This window comes from Tenrec ecaudatus, chromosome 5 (genome assembly GCF_050624435.1).
Source record: "Tenrec ecaudatus isolate mTenEca1 chromosome 5, mTenEca1.hap1, whole genome shotgun sequence".
Classification (NCBI taxonomy): domain Eukaryota; kingdom Metazoa; phylum Chordata; class Mammalia; order Afrosoricida; family Tenrecidae; genus Tenrec; species Tenrec ecaudatus.
The window spans coordinates 89,050,577-89,059,533 of NC_134534.1; the positions used below are offsets into that span (position 1 = coordinate 89,050,577).

General features: G+C 45.2%; 1 pseudogene; it reads left to right on the plus strand.

Annotated features, from left to right (window-relative positions):
• Nucleotides 1–5,399: 5,399 nt before the first annotated feature.
• LOC142449161 (polycomb protein SCMH1-like) lies at nucleotides 5,400–7,533 on the plus strand (annotated as a pseudogene).
• Nucleotides 7,534–8,957: the final 1,424 nt, after the last annotated feature.

The window sequence follows — 8,957 nt, forward strand, 5'->3', positions numbered from 1 at the left end:
ACAGTTGACAATTGCAAGGAGTTGGAAACAACCCAAATTTCTATCAACAGACAAATGGATTAAGAAGCTGTGGTACATACATACAATGGAGTACTTCGCATCCCTAAAAAGCAGTCATGAATCCATGAAGCACATCTCCACCTGAGAAAAACTGGAGGAAATCATGCTAAGCAAAGTAAGCCAAGCAAAATTGTACCACATGAGTCCACTGAGGTAAGCTTAAAAATGCAAAGGGGGCATAGGGAAAAAGCTACTGTTTACAACATTCCTGGGATGAGGTCCAGGTAGTATGGCAGGGGCCAGAACCAATCCATAGACACATATGGTAGCCAGCTAAAAATGAGGGGGGGCGGGAGATAAAGAAAGGAAAAGACATGGGTAGCGGGAAACAGGGCACTAACCCATCAAAGGGGAGGGTGTTGTTTATGTCTCCACAAGGAAAGAGGCACCAGACTTCAACCTGGTACTCCAAGACGTGAATGCAACATTCTGGCATGAAGCAGGGAACCAATAGAGAGGTCTAAGGGGCCGGCCCCAATCCCAACTATGTGGACAAGCCCCCTCCCTGCAGAATAATTCACTTCAGAGGACAGCATTGAAACTACAGCTCAGGGAGAGGGAGATGTCTGATCAGAGCACACAGGAGCAAATGAAGGGAGAGGAAGAGAGTGGAACACATACTGGCTCACCAAGCCCTGGGGACGATATTGCCACTCAGAGCAGCCAAAGCACAGAGAGGACCATAGGACCAGCACTACGGGGACAACACTGTGGTCACAGTGTGCGAATTGCACCTGATCTGACTCCACCCCACTGAGGCAAAACACTAAGGGTGTGCAACACAACAGCAAGGGGAACAGAGCAATGAAGTCCCCAAGGAATACCAAAAATAGACTTTGGGGCCAGGGCATGGCACCCCATCAGACTCGACCAGAAAACACTCCTAAATGTCAACAAATAGACCTTGAACTATTTACAGGCTTTTCCCTTTTTTGTGTGTGTCATTGTTGTTTTGTTTTCTTTTGTTGCTTTGTTTTGCTCTCTTTTTGTGTGTGTGCATGTTATAATTTCTGCAGATCTATCTAGATAAGATAGGCAGAATAAACAATCTGGAGGAGAAAACAATGGAACCAGCTCCGGAGGGATATAGGAGAAGGGGAGACGAGGGAAAGGAATTGGGGGTTAACAAACTCAGGGACAAGGGAACAACAAGTGATCTAAAATCAATGGCGAGGAGGGAGTAGGAGGCCTGGTAGGGCTTGATCAAGGGCAATGTAACCAAGAGGAATATCTGAAACCCAAATGAAGGCTGAACATGATAGTGGGACAAAAGGAAAGTAAACGGAAATAGAGGAAAGAAGTAGGAGGCAAAGGGCATTTATAGAGGCCTAAATACAGGCATGTATATATTTATATGTGACGATGAGGAAATAGATCTATGTACATGTATTTATAGGTTTAGTATAGATGAACATCGGGTCTCTACTTAAGTACTCTTTCAACACATGAACACAACATGGCATTCCATGATGCTCACCTTCCCCCCTACAATCGCTGAAGACAATATGGGTGCATAAGCAAATGTGGTGAAGAAAGCTGATGGTGCTCGTCTATCAAAAGTTATAGCACCTGAGGTCTTAAAGGCTTGAAAATAAACAAGTGGCCATCATACCGAGAATCAACAAAGCCCGCATGGAAGAATCACACTAACCTGTATGATCATGAGGTATCAATAGGATCAGGTATCAGACATCAAAACCCAGAACAAAAAATCATATCATTGTCAATGAGGGGGAGTGCAGAGTGGATACCCAAAGCTCAGCTATAGGCAACAGGACATCCCCTTATGGAAGGGTCGTGGGATGGAGATGAGCTAGTCAGGGTGCAATTTAACACCAATGAAACATATAGTTTTCTTCTAGTTCTATAATGCTTCCTCACCACCACTATCATCCCAATTATACCTTAAAAATCTGGCTGGACCAGAGCATGTACTCCGGTACAGATAAGAGCAGGAAATAAAGGGAATCCAGAACAGATAAACCCCTCAGGGTTAATATTGAGAGTAGCCATACTAGGAGGGGAAGGAGAAGGTGGGGGTAGATAAGAGGAACCGATCACAATGATTTACCTATAACCCCCTCCCAGAGGGATGGACAACAGAAAAGTTGGTGAAGAGAGACATCGGTCAGTGTAAGACATGAAAAATAATAATAATTTATAAATTATCAAGGGTTCATGAAGGAGGGAGGGTATGGGAGGGACGAGAAAATGAGAAGCTGATACCAAGGCTCAAGTAGAAAGAAAATGTTTTGAAAATGATGATGGCAACAAGTGTACAAATGTTCTTGACACAATGGATGAATGTGTGGATTATGATAAGAGTTGTACGAGCCCCCAGTAAAATGGTAAAGAAAAGAAGAGGAAGAAACAGTCAGGAGATTATATGATACATTGCATTGGATTAATCTGCTGCACAAGACCTCTTTAAAGTGTTGAAAAGCAAGGATATTACTCTGAGAACCAAAGTGCACCTAATCACAGCCATGGTATTTTCAACCACCTCATATGCATATGAAATTTGGGCATTGTATAAGGCCGACTTAAGAAGAATGATGCATTTGAATTTTGGAAGAATAGTGCTGATGAAGAATATTGGAAGTAATACGGAGTGCCAAACAAATAAATAAATCTGTTTTGGAAAAAGGACAGCCAGCATCCTCCTTAGAGTCAAGGATGACAAGACTTCATTTCACATATATTGGACATGTTATCAGGCAAGATCAGTCCCTGGAGAAGGGCCTTCTTGCTAAAGTAGCGGAGCAGTGAAAAAGAGGAAGACCTTCAACAGAAGAATTGGCACAGTATTGCATCGAAGGGCTCAAACATGAAAACACTTGTGAGCATGACAATTTTGTTCTGTTGTATGTAGGGTCACTGTGAATCAGAACCTACTCAACAGCAACCTGCAAGTTGGACTCTGTCGTATGGTGTCGCTATCTGTCTAATCCGTCATGTATCAGTCAAGTTGTGGTCCTGGGGTGGCTTGTGTGTTGCTCTGAGACTAGAAACTGTTACTGGTCTTTCAAATTCCAGCAAGGTCACTCAAAATGAACAGGTTTTAGCAGAGCTTCCAGATAAAGAGGAGACTATGAATAAGGAATGGAATAGGCTGTCCACTTCTGAGGAACTGGCCATTGAGCAGAACATTGTCAGGTATAGTGCAAGATGAGCTACTCAGGTTGGAAAGCTCTCACTCTATGACTGGAGAAGAACTGCTGTAGAGTAGAGTTGACCATAATGACGTGAATGAAATAAAGCCTTCAAGACTTTCGATCGCTGATGGGGCTTGACTGAAAATGAGAATAAACAGTTGTGAGCAATTAATAAAAAGTGGAACTTGGAATGTGAATAATATGAATCTAGGACTATTAGAAGTAATAAAAATAAAATGGAATGCATGAAGATTGATATCCCAGGCATTGGTGAGATGAAATGGACTTGTATTGGCCATTTTGAATCAGATAGTCATATGGTTTACGATGCATTGAATGACAAATTCAAGAGGAAAGGCATCACATTCAACATCATAAAGGACATTTCAAGATCCATCTTGAAGTACAATGTTGTTTGTGATGGGATATCTATCCACAGAAAGGAAATCCAGTTAATGCAATTATTATTCAAGTTTATATACCAGTAAATAAACCTAGTGATGAAGACATTTAAAACTTTTTCCAATATCTTCTGTCTTAAATTTATCAAATATATAATCAAGATGAATTGATAATTGTTAGTGATTGGAATGCCAGCAAAGGGGAAGGAACAGTTGTTGGAGCTTATGTCATTGGTGTTAAAAATGAAATTGGGAATCATATTTTATCACAAAGCCCACTTATACGTAGAGACATGTCCAGATAGAAAACACAGAAATAAAATTGATGATGGAGAAACTCAATAGCAGCTAAAACAAGGCCAGGGTCAACTGTGGAACAGACCATCAATTGCTCATGTGTAAGTTCAGATTGATGCTGAAGAAATTTAAAGTAAGTCCACAAGAGCCAAACTCTGACCTTGAGATTTTCCCACTTGAATTTTTAGAATATCTCAAGAACAGATTTGACCTATTGAACACTAATGACAGAAGCTGGGGGATGACATCCAGAACAACTGAGTCCACACAGAAGAAGCATGCCATCATCACAGGGTTGTAAATCATATAATCCAAAGTCGAAGGAGGGATTAGTTTCAGAGCCTAAATTGTGATAATCTGGTTTACAGAAGGCTTTGCATGGCAATGGGAACCCAAGTTTCATTTGTGGGAAGTACATAGGAAATAAGCCTCCAGTGAACTCCCTCTATCCACAGTTGAGGGATGGGAGGAAAGTGGTTACTAAACAGAGTGCACTGGAGAGATGAGTGTAGAAGATCAAAGGGATAAGCCTGTCTGGAACAGTTAAAACCTTGTCAGTTGATCCCCACTCTGATGCATGCTGGACCTGAACTGGTTTTCAACATCTTTGTTCTGATTTTGTTTTTCATATTAGGGTATATTTCAGAGAAGTTATGTCATTGGAGGTTACCCTCTTGAAGTTATGTTATATTTTTTGTGTGTGTTTCTGTATATGAAACCCAGGATTGATGAACCTCTAGGGACAGCAAGTAGAATAGGGTTTGGGGGGTGGTTTATAGTGGAGTGGGGTGTTAAAAGGGAGAGATATCAAGGAGTCCAGGAAGCAAAAGAATGCTTCAAAACTGACTGTGGTAGCAACTGTACAATTCTTCTTGATGTGATTGCACTGTGGAATTATATGATATATGTATCAACTCCCAATTTATAATGAACTTTTTAAAAAGTTCATGTAAAAATAAAGTTAAAAGATAAAACTTTTAAAAATGGAACATTATCCCTTAACATAGAAAAGAACATCATTATAAAGCAAAAGATCATTAAAAAGTAAGAAAAAAATCAAAGCAGATGTCAGAAGAGACTTTGAAACTTGTTTGTAACCATAGAGTAGCTAAAGCATGTGGGAAAAATGATAATCAAAGAACTCAACAAAAACATTTCAAAGGGAAATTCAAGAAGATTAAGAACTATAATGAAATGTGGAAAGACGTAGAATTAAAAGACCAAAGAGGAGAAACATGGCGGCAGGAAGGGAGTGATCCTCTCAGAACCTCGCGTTGCCGCCGCTGCATCCGCAGATTTCTCCATCTTACTAAGGAGGAATGGTGGTTGGTATAGCTGATGGTATCATGCAAAAACCAGATGTTCAAAAAGACAGAGACATTAGCACACAGAGAAGCTAACTTGCCGAGGTCCAGAGCAAGATATTGGTGGATCCTGGGATAAATCCTAAATCTCTCAACTTCTTGACCAGTTTAGTCTATTGACTATGCAGCCTAGTGGAATAGACTGGAATGATGTTAGGAAATATAAAGATGGTCACTTATCAGAGTCTACATCCCAATATCAAGAAACTGCTGACATCCTGGGGCTAGCATCTAGTGCTTTTTGCATGGCCCAAAAGGGGCCCTGTGCTGCTCCATGACACAGGAAACTTCAAGAAATGCTGGTTTGCTACAATGTTTTAGCTTGTGACAGTTCTGTGACCTTCCCTGCTCCCTCATGGGGTCACCCCTAGGTCATTTACCAGGGACAAATACCTAAAAGAAACATGTTCAGTCCCAGCGCCTGTCCATTGCTTCGAGCAGTCCTACACTCCCCCAAGCAATGAATCCAAGATCAGCATGAAATTGGAAGCACAGGACCCTAGAAACACTCCATCCACCCGTATTGCCACAGTAGTTGGACTAACGGGTACCGGCTGCGCCTCCGCCTTGATGGGAGTGACAACAAAAATGACTTCTGGCGACTAGTTGACTCAGCTGAACTCCAACCTATTGGGAACTGTGAGAAGAATGGGGGTATGCCGCAGCCCCCTCTGGGACTTCAACCGCATGCTTCCTCTTGGCCTATGTTTCTTTTGAAGACATTAAATGGAGCAGAGATGGCACCTATCGGGATTTTCTACAAGGAACCACCTTCTCCTTCCCACAACTTCTTCAAAATAGGAATGAAGCTAGAAGCAGTGGACAGGAAGAACCCTCATTTCATCTGCCCCGCCACCATTGGGGAGGTCCGCGGCTCGGAGGTGCTTGTCACTTTTGATGCATGGCGAGGGGCCTTTGACTTCTGGTGCCGTTTCGATTCCCAAAACATCTCCCCTGTGGGCTGGTGTTCCATGACTGGAGACAACCTGCAGCCTCCTGGCACAAAAGTTGTGATTCCAAAGAATCCCTATCCTGCGTCTGATGTGAACCCTGAGTCTTCCAGCACCCACAGCAGCAGCAAAACTCTCTTGAAGCATCAACCAGGGCAGAAGGGGCATAAACCAGGAAGGAAGCGGGGCTGGACACACAAGAGCCTAATTTCCCATTCCATCTCTACCCCCTCTAAGTCAGCTGAACCGTTGAAATTTCCAAAGAGAGGCCCCAAACCTGGCAGTAAGAGGAAACCTCGGACTTTTCTGAGCCCACCTCCCACCTCACCAACAACCAGCACCCCTGAACCAGCCACCAGCACTGTGCCCCAAGATGCTGCCACTCTCCGCAGCTCAGCTCTTCAGGCCCCCACAGTGTGAGTTATTTGAACAAGAACGGCAGCTCAGGCCCACACTTGGATAAGAAGCAAGTCCAGCAACCCCTGACCATTTCGGGCCAGCCCGCGCCTCTGAGGTGTTGCAGCAAGCTGTCCCGGCTTGCGCCCACTGTGCTTTCCACCAGAAAACTGCCTTCGCTTCCTCAATCAGAGCCACGGCGGTGAAGCGATCTCAGCCGAGTTTGACCGAGAGCAGCACACCCGCAACCTCCCAGCGGTCAACAGCACTGCCTACGTCCTCCGCTTCCTGGAGAAGCTCTGCCACTGTCTTCGTAGTGACAATCTGTCTGGCAACCAGCCCTTTACACAGACTCACTTGTCCCTCACGGCCACAGAGTACAGCCACAGGCACGCCAGGTACCTACCAGGTGAAACCTTTGTCCTGGGGAATAGTCTGGCCTGATCGCTATAGCCACACTCGGATCCAATGGACTCTGCTTGGAATCCCAACAACCTTGTGGTCAGCACCTCCCCAAATCTCCGGACCTCTGGGTACCCGTCCTTGCTTCCATCCTGTGGTGTGGCCTCCCACAGGGCATTGCCTCAACTGTGCGTAGGCTGTGTTCTAGGGGGTTGGACGGGATGCCTCTCGACTGCGTGGTCGGGACCCCTCCTCGTGGCCAGTAAAGGATGTGATGTAGTTTGTTTGAGAAGCTGACCCTCAGTGTGGACCCCATGCTGACCTCTTTTGCAAACATGAGATCGATGGCAAATCCCTGCTTCTGCTGCGCGGTGCCATGATCAGGGAGTACTTGGGGCTGAAGCTGGGGCCTGTGCTTAAGCTCTCATACCACATTGACCGGCTGAAGCAGGGAAAGTTCTTGAAAAAGAGGTGCACCCCAGACAGACGGGGTGCTTGTGCCCTGTGATGGAGGGCAGTCCACTCACGGCTGGGCACCGCAGGAATTCCGAGCCTCCTCAGGACTCCAGGAGGCTGTGCAGAACCACCGCCATGATGTGCTGAAGAGGGGAGAGTGTGGGGGCTGGGGCTGGCGCTGCTCTTCCCCTCAGCCCTGCCTCAGCTCTGAGGGGTTCTGTTTGCATTCTCCAGTCCTGGCAACCTCTCACCAGGGTCTGGACTGGTCACCTCCCAAGTAATAGTGGAAGGAGGACAACTTAGGGGCCTTGGAAAACATGGTCTTGAATTGGCAGTGGGCCCAATTCCCTCACCAGCTACTTAGTCTAGTGTGGTACGTACCTCATGTCCTACAGCTCCTGTCTTCTCCCCACCAGCTCCCCAGACCGTGCAAACCCTCTACTTTAAAGACAAATATATATATATATATATATATATGTAAAACGGATATATTACTGGTAATTTATTGTCTCTGACACTTGAGCAAGCCCTCCAGCTGATACTCCCTGGTCTTGGAGCCTAGGTTTCAAGAGACAGGAGAATAACTCTCCTGGCCCAGAGAGACTCTCCAGATAGGCCTGGCCCTTTTCAGAGAACACTACCCTAGGGCCTCTGGGGTGGACCACATGTCTCAGTGGGGGGAGGAGAGGAGGAGAGGGTGCAGACCCCTTCCCCTCTCTCCCCTGCAGGGCTCTTCACAGCTCCCAACCTCACCTGTGGGAATGGAGGCCCCTTCTCACCCTCTGCCCCATCACCAGCTCCTTGCCTCGACCAGAACTGCTGCCACAAGAGTAAGCCCAGTGATTTTAGGCCAAGAAAGCCTTGATGTGGATGGGAGGGCGGGGTCTCCAGTCTGGGGGCTTGCTCCGCCCTCTCTGCTGTTCATTTGCTTCCTTTGTAAGCGAATCAACAGCAAGCTACCCTGCCACCATCTGAACTTATTTTATGTCAATTTGTTTATAAATAAAAATCATTATAGATTAAAAAAAAACGACCAAAGCGGATGAACCAGCTCAGTATATCTTAGACTGAAAGAACTAAAGAAAAAATTCAAGAAGCCTCATGTTGGAATGTTGAAAGATTCCATGGGCCAATGTTAAATGATATGGGAAGAAGAAGGGAGACTACAGAGCATCACTGTACGAAAAGCTGGTCAAGCTTCAACCATTTCAAGAGACAGCATAGGATCAACAACCGTTGAGACTGAAGAGAGATGTCCAAGCTGCACTGACGGCACTATCCCCAAACAAGGGTACAGCAACTGATGGAATGTCAAGTGAAATGCTGCAACAAGCTAACGAAGTACTGGGTTTCCATTTATCCACGCCAAGCGATTTGAAAGAGAGCTACCAGGCCAACTGACTGGAAGAGATCCATACTTGTATCCATTCCAAAGAAAGATGACAGAAGACAGACGTTAGTGAACAGTATAATTAA